This window comes from Tupaia chinensis, unplaced genomic scaffold, assembly GCF_000334495.1.
Source record: "Tupaia chinensis unplaced genomic scaffold, TupChi_1.0 Scaffold142961_1, whole genome shotgun sequence".
In the NCBI taxonomy this organism is placed as follows: Eukaryota; Metazoa; Chordata; class Mammalia; order Scandentia; family Tupaiidae; genus Tupaia; species Tupaia belangeri.
The window spans coordinates 1,126,391-1,136,875 of record NW_006202806.1 but is presented as its reverse complement, the minus strand read 5'-3'; positions in this window follow the sequence as shown (position 1 = coordinate 1,136,875).

Sequence of the window (10,485 nt, the reverse complement as noted above, 5' to 3'; positions counted from 1 at the left end):
GTTTTTGGAGAGGTTTTTGCTATAGGGCACATGCACTCACCAGAAAGACAGAGAAAAACAGAGAGACAGAAAGCAAGAAATCACCCCCCAGGAGGATGGCCATGACGCTATCCCTTCTCCTCCATTCTCCTCTCAGGATCCTGGGCATGCAACCACACGCACCCAGCTTGAGTCTAAGCCACCGGGTCTGGGACTCGAGCCACGGTCGACTACATGGGAGTCCAACGACATAGCCATTATGCTAACTGCTGGTCCCACCAGCTGCCAATCTTAAGGCTCAAATTAATGCCCAGAGTTCAACCTGCTGAGCAGACCATCCTTGAGGAAGTGCCCTAGCCTCGATCACTGTGTCTTGGAAGGTAAGAGCATAGCCAGCAGGTCGAGTCCCATCCTCCATGCAGCTGCTACTGTCAGTGAAGAGAGTGAAATCGAGGGCCTTCAGTGGTGTGTCCACAAGATCAGGATGCCCCGAAAAAAAACCTCATCAAAGGCCTGTTTACAATTGTGGTCAGGATGCCCCAGCATGACTGGGAGGAAACTAGCAGGGTTAAGAGTCTGCAGAGCCGGGAGTCTAATTCAGGGATTTCCAATTAATAGACGCTGGTAGTGAGCCATCCTAGAGCTGGCCAGCCATTTATATCCCCTTGTGTTTATCAGTGTGGTCACTGAATGGGGGACCCAGGCATTGATAATTTGGTCAAGGTTAACTTGTCTGCCTCTTTAATCAATTTGACAGTGGCAGTGAGAGCTTGTAGGCAAGGGGGCCATCTGAATGCCATTGGGTCTAGTCATTTAGACAGATAGGCAATAGGCCTCTCACAAAACCCAATGGACTGAGTCAGAACTCCTAGTGCAGTCTGGCTTTTTTCACATACAAATAGATTGAATTCCCCTGGGAGTCCTAAAGTCGGGGCTTTCTTGAGGCTTGACTGAAGATCCTGGAAAGTCTGCTCTTGGAGGGGTCCCCATTCAAAGGGGCCTCCCTCCGGACTTTTTAATACTTCATTTAGTGGCTTAGCCTTTTCAGAAAAATCCGAAATCCAAATTCTGCAGAATACTATGGCTCCCCTGAAATCATGCTTCCAGGTTGTGGGCTGAGGCAATCGGCATACCACTTGCTTTCATTCATGCCCAAGAGCACAATGTCCTTTAGTCAGAATGAATCCCAAAAACTTCAACTGGGTGTGGCAGATTTGGGCTTTTTTTCCTTGAGACTTTATACCCAGCCTGGGACAGAAGCTAGAGTAGCTCTATAGTTCCCCTCCAGCAATTTTCTCAGGTCGCTCTGGCAAGCAGAAGGTCATTGACATATTGGAGGAGAGTGCATCCAGTATCTTGGCTTGGAAAATTTTCCAAGTCAGCAGCAAGCACTTCGCCAAACAAAGTTGGAGAATTCTTTTAGCCCTGAGGGATTCTGCAACAAGGGTACTGTGTTTTATTTTGGGTGTCTGGATCTTCATATTCGAAGGCAACTATTGGTTGGCTTATGGCTGCTAGCTGCAGGCCAAAGAAAGTGTCCTTGAGATCTAGAGAAGTGAACCATGCAGACTTCTCTGGGAGAGTGCTCAGGAAAATATATGGGTTAGGTACAGTGGGATGTAAGGTCACCATGGCAGCATTCACAGCTCACAAGTCCTAAAGGGGCTGATAGTCACCACAGGTTCCCTTTTTCACAGGGAGAAAGGGAGTGCTCCAGGGAGACTGGAACTCAACCAGGATTGCAGCTTCTCTAAGCTGGTAGATGTGTTTCTTTATGGCTAGTCTAACATCTCAGCTTATAGGGTACTGGTGGAGGCATACAGGCTGTGCCTGAGGTGCCAGTTCAACCACTGTAGGTGGGTGGTTAATTGCCATTCTACTATAGGTGGGTGGTTAATTGCCATTTCCCTCAGCCCAGACTGCAGGGAAGTCTCTAACAAGTGAAGAAAGTTCCTCATCATCTCCACTAGGTGTCTTGGGAGTTAAAATCCACCATTCTTCCACCTGCGACATTGCCACAGCCAGGATTTTGGTGGGGCTGATAGTTAAAGCAGCTGAGCCAGATGAGTCAAAGCTAATTTGTGCTCTAAGTTTAATTAGTAGGTCACTTCCCAACAATTGGACTGGGCGGTCAGGCAGGCACAAGAACTTGTGAGTAACCGAGTGTCCTCCTAACTGGCATCCTGGGGGGCCCAGGATCATGGAGCCCGGTCAGTTCTATTCTGATCCCATCGTGGCCAGGAGGTCACTCAGGGGCTCTGGGTGGAAAGTCTTGGGGACTCCCGGTGGGGTCTGGGTATTCTTCTCTGTTTTGCCTTCTGCTTGGGGCATTCGTTCTTCCAGTGACCATCCTCCTTGCAGTAAGCACACTGGGTTGGTCTAAGGCTAGGGTATCTGACTTTCAACCCTCCTCTTGGACCAGGTAGGGCTCCGGTTTCCTGAGGGTGGCAGCCAGAAGGGCTTCTTTCTGCTTCATTCATTGGTTCACTTCCATTTTCTCCTCCTGAACGTGGTTCACAAAGACTCGATTAGCAATCTCTAGGATTTGGGTGGCATTCATCCCAGCAAATTCTTCCTGCTTTTGGAGTTTACTGAAGATGTCAGGGGCTGACTGAGGTACAAACGCAGCAATAATTATCCGCTGGATTTTGGAGCTCTCTGTGTCAGAGTATAGATCTGGTATGCTTCGCAGAGCCTCTTGTAGAACTGCCCTGGTGGCTCATCTGCCTTTTGAATGATTTCTGTTTTCTTTGCCATGTTTGTAGGTTTCTTTGCACTGGCTTTCATCCCCTAGGACCGCCTCTCAATACCTCTCCATATTTGCTGAAATGGGAGTGGCTATCCTCAGTATGAAAATCCCAGTCCGGCTTTTCACTTGGAAAGTCAGTTCTGGCCCAGGTCTTGAAATCTACCACATCACTGGGGACATGCTCTTGCAGCCATGTCTTTGCTGCTACAAGAACTCTGCAATGTTCCTCTGTATTAAGTAAGGTGAAGAGCAGTTGCTGGCAGTCATCCCAAGTGAACTGATTGGTTTGGAGTATAGACTCCATGATCTCTACCATTGCTTGATGCTGTTCCAAATAAGGGAAGGTGTGGTGTTTACAATTAAGCAAATCAGTGGTGGGAAAGGACTAGTAATATAGAATTGCTCTGCCTTCCATAATAGCCCCACCTGTGCCTATCTGGGGTGGTTCTCAGGTCTCTTGCAGGGCCATCTGAAGAATAAGATTGCCCTAGGCTGCAGCAGCTCACCAGGAGACAGCAGGTGAGGCAGAATCTGGACTCGGAATTTGGGATGGCTGGTGATCTTTCCCCTGAGCAAGTGGAGCTTCTGCTAGTTCCTTGGGCTGCTCTGGCTGCTCGTCTGGCTTCGGTGAGACAGATGTGGGTAGAGTTTGGATCGCTGGCTCAGCCAGGACAGGGGCATATGGGGTTGGAGCTGCTAATGGCTCCTCTTTGGGAGTGCCTTGCAAAATGGGAGCCACAGCCCCAGGTTTCTTTTGGCCAGAGGCAGATGTGTGCAGCATAACACCAGTGGCCAGAATAGTAAATTGATTCTTTCCAAGGCAGAAGGGCTTAGGTGACTTGTAGCCAGGTGTCAACATAAAGGAACTGGTCGAGATGGCCTGGAGTGCCAGTAACCACATTGTACATGACCCATACAGTGAGTGATGTAGAGTTCCTTCTGGTGGTCACTCTACCTTAAAAGAAGGCCATTCAATTTCACGGAGAGCTCACAACTTCTCCAGTTTTAATTTAACTAATTGATGAAGGAAGGTGGTCTAGGTATAGATTGATGCCTGCCCTCTACTTTCCTAAATAGAGTGGGCAGGTTTTGTGCCATGGTGGAAGTCTTTGTAGGAGAGTCAGGGTGAGCTCCAGGAGGATATCTTTCATCACAATTGAGAGGAACTTATTTTCCAGCTTCTGGAGACAAAACTTGTGACCTGACATCTACTCTGCCTATCCACCTCTATGGGGAAAGCCCTCCCAACCACCTCTGTGTCCCCCTTCCCGTGAACGGTGCCACAAAACATACCACAGATGGGTGCCTCCCTTGTGAAAGGGAGACCAATCAGGTGTTTTCCTGGCCATGTCCCTCATGGGCTTTGTGTGTTTCCTTGGCAATTAGCAATTGCATATAGAACCTCCACCAGATTACACACTTAGAGAGGGAAGGGGTATCTCAGAGTGTAGTTCTGCCATTTTTTTTTTTGGAGAGATTTTCACTGTAGGGCGCATGCGCTCGCCAGACAGACAGAGAGAGACATAGAGACAGAAAGCGAGAAATCACCCCCCAGGGGGGATGGTCACGCCGCAATCCCTTCTCCTCCATTCTCCTCTCGGGATCTTGGGCACGCACGCACACGCGCCCGGCATGAGTTTTTTAAGCCACCGGGTCCGGGACACGAACCGTGGTCAACTACGTGGGAGTCCAGCAACATAGCCATTGCGCTAACTGCTGGTTCCCTGTAGTTCTGCCATTTAGCCTTTCTGGAAACACCATGAAATCACAGATACAGGCTCAACAATAACCCATAGTGCAATGGACTGTGGGGCTGCAAACACATTCACTTAATACACATTCACTCAGAGGTTATACATTTTCTCCCCACACGAATCGATTACCAGATCAGCCCTGACTGCCAGTCCTGCAACTGATGGAGAGTGTATGGGTCTCCTCTTCCATTCAAACTGAGTGGTTCTGACTGATAGTACTGTACAGATCCCTGGAGGCTTACCAGATTACCAGAGTTGACCACAGATGATGGATGCATCAAGGTCCAGAACAGGGGTTTATCCTTTTCTCCAATTAGAGTCCAGTGGTCTGAAACACTGGACCTCAGGGCAGGCACCCCAGCTGAGGGATCCCATCAAAGGTGTCGGGGGCACACCTATCTCTCCACACTGGAGTACCTGGCCCCAAGGAAAGCACCCTAGGATTGGTCCTCAAAGGGCCAGTCTGAGTTCACTTCTCAGCCAACTCACCAAATTTTGCAGAAAAACAGATGCTGAGGGATAAAAACACAGCACTCCAGAGAGAAAAGGAGAACTCCTTATCTTTTTATTATGTTAGCAGGGATGGAGGAGTTAACACTCTGAGTCTCTGGGCTCCCATAGGGGTTAAACACAGTCTTTTATGGGGAGTTGGGGAAAGGGGGAGTTTCAGTAGGCTAAGGGTATCCTATCAGGAAAAGATACATAGGATTTGCTCTAAAGAAGAAAGGGTCAGATAAGTGGGGTGTCTGGCTTCTCAAGGTCTCAGGTTGCTTTTATCACTTCAAAGGGGGAGACACATTGAATTTGAAGAGGCCTGGGAAATGTCAGCAATTGCCAGTCTTGGGCTATTGTGAGTTCTCGGCCCCTCCATATCAATAGAGTGTATGTTCACATGCATGAGAGAGAGAGAAAGGGAGGAAGAGAGAGAGAAAGATGCACACCCTGGGTCTGATCACACCATGATCGCCTTACTCCAGTCCTCAAGTCCATCAGATATTGGGCACTCATGTGTGTGCCCAGTGTGTTTAAGACTGACTGGGCAAGGTATCTGAACCATGGTCTCCATGTCAGAATTCTTTCTCCTCCACTTCTCTGTCCTGTTAGAAGTTGGTGTGTGCCAGTACCAGGACTCAAACCAAGCCAATCGTGTGGGACCTGGCTCCCTTTAGCTCTAAACTTTTGGTCTGGCCTTAGATACAATTTTTTTTTAAGTTAAGCTACAGTAAACATTTTTAGTGTATAATCATTTATCATGTGTAAGACTTTGGCATTAAAATAGATTTCTAATTTTTTAAAACTTGATATCCTAATATTACATTTGAAGGACATAAAAGCTTGGAGAGAAAGTAAAAAGTCTTGCTCATGTGTTTGAGGAGTTCATAAAATCTATGAAAGAACTTTAACAGAAATATTTTGTGAAAACCAAATAATTTACATAAATATAGGGGCAAGGAATTCTTTGTCAAGTGCAATCATTAATGCAATGGAGAAGAGAAGAAATCTTTTGAAAATATCAACTGAAACAATCTTCACCCTCTGCAAATTCTTCACGATATCTTTATTCTTTTTTTTTTCTTTCCATCTGCAAATTCTGAGTTTTCTGAGCTTTAGGGTTTTAATGAAGAGCCTCAAAATGATTTCCAAGTACTTCAAGTGCTCTTGAGTGCACTTGGTGTTTTCAAGGATTTTCATTTCATAAATTACTTTGTGCAGTAATTTGAGAAACTAAGTGCTTTCCTTTCAGCACCCAAAGTTATGATACAATCTATACTGAAAATTTGTAATCTTACATTGCCTTTTTATCTTAGAGTTGGGTCACCCTTTTGAGAAGCAAGTTGAATCTTTTACAGAATTTGCCTTTTCTCTAGAAACAAAAGACCCTGAGCATGGAATGCCTACTTCCAGTAGAAATGCAACATAACTGTGCAGATAAAACGTTTTTCCCATAAACACAACCATCTTATACATTACAAAATACTGGCATTTATGCTGACAATATTTTATCAGTCCAGTTCAATGACATGAGTGTCCTTCTCTCTGTGGCTGACACATTAGGCCTCCAGCTTCCTTTAGTGTTACACTCAATAAGTCACTCCCTTATCTAAAACCTGCTGGTGTTTCTGCTCACACCTTTGCCTTGCTTCCTGGCTACTGCATTTGCCTTGGGTTTTTCTGTCAAAGGCTCAGGTTTGTTTGACAAAGCACCTGCCAACTTCAGCTAGGCTGCTCACCATCTCACTCCAAATTGCATATTCCTTGGTATATGGCACCATCTGCATCATGTCCTTGGCCTGTTTGTATTTGGTCCAGTCTGGGCCTACATCAGGTAATTTCCATCAATCATTCTTTCACTGCCATGAGATACAGGAGCTCACACGACAGACTTTAGACTGCATCCAGCTGGAAAAGAGATGCATAGCCTCTGGCTCCAGAACCTCAGAGCAACTCTCCCAATCAATATTATAGGTTAAAATGTTGACCTTAAGAGAATTTTTCAAGGTTTTGTATACACCTCACAATTTTTTCCAGAATTAAATGATCTGGGCTATCTGATACGATTTTTTTAAAACCAAATGGCCAGAACTAGTGAGCTTTCACCACCAGTACGGAGAATTAATTCCTACTTTCCCAAACTCCAACTCATTCTTTCTCTTTCTTTCTCTCCCTCTCTTTCTCATGCACACATGATTGCACTAAACTTCAACTACATGCATATAATTTGTTGATGTGCCTTTCTCTCAAGCTAAACTCTGTAGCCCATGGCTCAGAAACAAGTCTTACAGATCTTTGTGCCCTGCCCTCTTTAGTCTAGCACATGACCTGGAGCAAAGTGGTTTTTTTTCTTTGAATGATTAAATCCATAAGTATAGGTGTTAATTCCTTTGAAATCTTTGTTACTAAGGTCGAACAGTTGTTGAGGAACTGTTTCCAAGTTCAAGCAGTTTTTCAAAGACTAAAGCAGGAAGAAAATGAGTATCAACACATCCTGGACCTCCTTTCAGCATGACTTCAACCTAAAGGCAATTAAGTACAATCTATCCAGTGAGGGCTATCAACTACAGAATGGCTTTGATTGGTCAGTTTCACATAGGTCTGAATATACACATCTGGGTAGGATTTTCCCAAGAGAATATGGCTACGGAGATGTTCAATCATATTTAGTAGTGAATTTATATAAAAGAGAATCATGTTCTTAATTTTGCCAACATTGGAGAGATATAAAAATGTGAAATTACTGAGGGAAATGGATAAGGAGATAATTGCGGATAATAGAAGGTAATGGTGAGCAACAATGAGGTTTAAAATCATGCATTAATTATGGAGTTATTCAGCCCATGACTCTAGAAATTTTATTTAAAATTTATTATTATTGTTATTAAGTTTAATCACTGTATATCATCATAGTATACAAAATGAGTTTTCCCAGCATTAATATACTGTATATTAGTCCAGTCAAAGTTATTGCCATACGCATTATCCTCAGCTGATAATTTTCCATTTTGATGTCCCTTAAATGTTCTGTTTCCTTTTTTCCCCCTTGAGTCCCTCTCTCTTGCATTCTCCCATTTTCCACCCTCCTCCCACACTTCCTCTAGAATCCACAGTTGGTCTTAATGCCCTTATGTCTTCCAATATTTCAGGTTCTGCCATAGATTGTAGACATTCAGTATATATTAAGTGGGGACATACGATGCCTCTTTCATAGTCTGGCTTGCTTCATTTAGCATTAAGTCTTCCATATTCATGCACTTTCTATCAAAGGCCAGGCTCTCAATTTTTATGGCTGATTAGTATTTCATAGTGTATGTGTGCCACACTTTTTCAATGCATTCATCTATTTGTGGACATTTGGATTGGTTCCATGTCTAAGCAGTTGTGAATAATGCTGCAATAAACATGAATGTGCATGTTTTTCAGACTGACTGTACTTCTATACTTTGGCTAGATAACCAGGAGTGGAATTGCTGGATCATATGGCAGTTTTATTTATAGGTCTTTGAGGAACTTCCATATTGTTCTCTATAGTGACTGTACTAATCAACATTCCCACACTAGTGTAGGAGAGTTCTCTTTTCACCACAGCCATGCCAGCACTTACTATTCTCTTTTTGTTTAGTCTTTGCCACTCTGACTGGGGTTAGGTGGTATCTTAGTGTGGTTTTGATTTGCATCTCCCTTATGATAAGTGATGTTGAATATTTTTTCATTTTTGCTTTTTGGCTATTTGTATGCCTTCCTTAGAGAGTTGTTTGTTTAGCTCATTTGCCCATCTTTAAATTGGATTATTTATTTTTTGGTGGGTAAGCTGTTTGAGTTCCCTGTATATTTTGGTTATCAGTCTCTTATCTGAGGGTGAGTTTGCAAATATGGTCTCCCATTCCAAGTGTTGTATCTTCACTCTAGTGTATTTTTGCTCTGCAGGAACTTTTTTACCTGATGTAATTTCACTTGTATATTTTTTTGATTATTGCCTATGCTTTGGGGGTGTTATTTAAGAATCTTTGCCTACTCCAATGTCTCCAAAGAGGTTTCCCTGTGTTATTCACCAGTAGTTTTATAATACGAGTTTTTTTTCCACCTGAAAGATGAAACTGGACCCCTATTTCTCACCATTAACAGAAGTCAACTCAAAATGAATCAAAGATCTAAACCTAAGATCTCAAAATAAAAATCTTGATAGATTTGATCTACAACAAATTTGTGAAAGCTCTTTAATAAGTCCTGCATTTCTATTTATTCCTTCAAAGTAAACTTATAAAAGTCTAAGTTTGTTAAGAGTAGACACATGGATCTTTTCATTATTAACATATATTCACAATAGGTATCCAAAAAGAAGGGATTGATTGCTTCATGTGTAAATTAGAGAAATAAAAGTAAACAGACTAGACATGCTAGAATTCTTCATATGGATGTGATGAATAACCAAAATCTAACTTACCCTATTACAATCAACTACTATTAATAGAACACTGGACCCACATTTGTTTCCATGCACTAAGCAAAACTCAAAAGTTCGATAGATAAGAAAAGATAAATATATGGAAGGAGCCATTTCTCAACTTGCTTTTCTGAGGTTTCCTTTTTTTAGTTTCTTTCTTTCTTCCTTTCTCTTTCTTTCTTTCGCCACAATCTCATCTCCTCCATTCTCCTCTCAGGATCTTGGGCACGCACACACAAGCACCTGGCGTGAGTTTAAGCCACCAGTTCCAGGACTTGAACCATGGTTGACTACATGGGAGTCCAGTGACATAGCCATTATGCTTTCTGCAAGTCCCTCTCTCTGAGGATTCTTACCAGGATGCAGTACAAGGGAGTAGAGCCAAAAGGGAGAAACAATATAAATCTTATTTGAAACAATGGTTGTCAGAACATTATGGAGAAACATCTTCAAATGCTAGAAGCAAAACAAATATGAACAAAAAGAAAGAACCCTCATCAATTCATAGTTCTATATCCAGCAAAAATATCCTTTTTTTAAAAAAAAAGATGATGTAAGAAAAAATTTTCCCCATTATTTGTGACCCTAGGTTAGGCAAAGAATTCTCAGAAACAGCACCAAAGTGTAGTATATAAAAAGAAAAATAATAAATTTAACTTAATCAAAATTAGGGATAACTGCTCTTTAAAAGACACTATAAAAGCATTGAAAAGACAAACCAGAGAGTAAGAAAAATATTCACAAGTCACAAATCTGAGAAAGTACTTATATCCAAAAACCATTAATCAAAAACAATAACATGCAAAGAAGCTTTGAACAAACACTTGTTAAAGAAGCATTTGTGATACATGCTAAAGAACAACAAACCAAACTTTATTCAGAACTACCATAATAGGTATAGGGTCTGTATTGAGATTTTTCTGTAGGAGGAAAAAGACTGGGCTCAACTCTGATCACAACAAGGAAAAATGGAAATTTATATTCAAAGAACAGAGAGGGGGCTCAGCGGATATAAAATTACTAAGTGAAAGTATCATGGGTAAGGAGATGATTCTGGCTAAACT